The sequence below is a fragment of the Pyxicephalus adspersus genome, chromosome 12 (assembly GCF_032062135.1).
Source record: "Pyxicephalus adspersus chromosome 12, UCB_Pads_2.0, whole genome shotgun sequence".
Taxonomy (NCBI): domain Eukaryota; kingdom Metazoa; phylum Chordata; class Amphibia; order Anura; family Pyxicephalidae; genus Pyxicephalus; species Pyxicephalus adspersus.
In genome coordinates this window covers 38,137,679-38,139,840 of record NC_092869.1, presented here as the reverse complement: position 1 = coordinate 38,139,840, position 2,162 = coordinate 38,137,679, and the positions used below count along the sequence as shown (strand labels likewise).

The 2,162-nt window shown below is 45.6% G+C and overlaps 1 pseudogene; it reads right to left on the bottom strand.

Moving 5' to 3' along the window:
- Positions 1-1,743: 1,743 nt before the first annotated feature.
- Positions 1,744-1,852, bottom strand: LOC140342749 (U2 spliceosomal RNA; annotated as a pseudogene).
- Between the last annotated feature and the right edge of the window lie 310 nt (positions 1,853-2,162).

Below are 2,162 nucleotides of genomic sequence, written 5' to 3'. Positions count from 1 at the left end.
CTTCTAAAGGGCTTTTATTGCATATTTGCAAAAAGAAAATAGTTCCCTCTTCAAGTTTCTTGAGCTTGATGACCTCATTTCTTGAAAAGATTGAATTCCCATCCTAGAAACAAGCACAACGGTTTAAACAGATGGAACAAATTCCATGTTCCGTAACTCAACCTACTTTATCCCAGGATGTGGTCTCCACAGCTCGGCCAAAAATGTACGTAAAGTCAACTCTGCTTCGGGCAGCTTGTAGAGTTTCAGTTTTGGCTGCTACTTTCATTTTCCATAGATGGTGGGGGGAAAACCTTGTTATAGAAGCAAGTCAGTCCTTTATTATGGCTGTATAAAGGCCAGAATTACAAGGTGCCAGTGACATGGAGAGCAGGGGGTGTCCAACTTGAAGAACTTGCTCTGATTTTTAAAGTAATGCTGTTATCCGAAGAATGAAAACATAAAAAAATTGTATATATATATATATATATATATATATATATATATATACATACATATAAGGCTGGATTTATACCTTTTTCTCCTCTAGGCCAGCTCACTTGTGCCACAGACACCCCACCTAAAGGAAAAACTTTTTTTTTTTAAAGATCCGCTGTGTGCAAGCACATCTTCAGGTGACCTAAAAACAATCCAATCTTAACCTGGTGCAACAGAAAAGTGAAGTGCGCAAGTATACCACACAAAAAATTGCACAAGGCCCCTTACCTAAAGGGACGAGGGCCTCTTTGCCTGAATCCCCACTAACAGGAGACAAGGCTTCCAAAACATGAGCCCACCTGGCTTAATCCAGGTGGTACCAATACCTTAGAGCAGCGATCACCAACTGGTGGTCCATGAAAAAATTTTGGTGGTTTGTGGCTCTGGCTGGTGCGCCCCCCAGCGTGGTCAGGAGAAGGGCCCAACTGGAAGGGCATGCCAGCCAGAACTACGGACCATGTCCCCCGTATGGACTGCAGGCTCAGGACGGTGGGGGAGTTGTGTCTCAGGACACAACCCTCTCACTCTCCTATGGCAGATCTGAGCTGGTGTGGGTGGGTTCTGACATCATGACGTCACTCTGGGGAAAGTTTCTTCCCCTTTGAGTGACACACAGCTCCCCGCACTTGTGCGGTCTGGAGTCTGTAAATTTAGTGGTCCAAAAAGTGAGCTCCAAAAGGTTGGCGACCACTGCCTTAGAGGGTCGACTGGATCCAGGCTTTCACCAGTAACTGAGCAAAGGGCTCTCCAGAAGAGAGACCCAGGGTTAGAGAGCACAGACCAGAAGACCATGTGCCCTCTCCACACCTAACTTTCAGGTGAGGCCAAAAGGACAAGCACCTTACTTGTCTGGTATAGGGTGAAAGGTGAACATACGTAGACAAAAAATAATAATTAAGTGCCATGGAGGATCCATAAATGGCTTATCGGCCAGATGGAAAAATTCCACCGGTCTGGCCAAAAGGCCGCGACCACGAGGTGGGTTGTAAAAGAGAAGTGCAAATAAAGGTTCCGTGTCTGCAATATTAACAGTGCATTTCAGCACACAAAATTCACAGTGATTAAGGCACCCCTGGGCCGCCTAAACCAAGACTGGAGTGGGGAAGTTGTAAGGGGGCAATTTCCCTAACATCGTCTGCTGATGGGAGCTGGACTGCCATGATCCCGCAGACATTTCCTAGGCCAGATCATGGCAGTCCAGCTCCCTTCAGCAGACGATGTTAGGGAAATTGCCCCCTTACAACTTCCCCACTCCAGTCTTTTAATCTAGAGTGCACTAACCTCAGTGTCCCCCCAAGGCGCCATGGTGTTCCTGCTATAGAAATGACAAGAACAGATACTACACTTGATCTTAGCCAAAAGGCTGATAAGAGAATAAGGCAAAAGACTTGATCATGACCCTAAGACCTGTACATGAAAAACCGTGAGACCTTTTATACTTAGGTCTCATATTTACCTCAATACTACCCAAGGGAGTAAACTCAGCCCTGCAGCAATATTTGAGGTCTTTTTGTGGTTGTAAAGCCCCCAGTAAATCACCTGAATGTTAATCTGGGAATAGGAGATAGCTGGATGCTCTTTTCCCCTCTTTTAACAAAATCCAGGGCTTCAAATAAAATGTGCCACCCTTCTGCACCAGTGATCTGTCTTCGATTCACCTGGGTGTAACTTTTTCATCTTGTGCT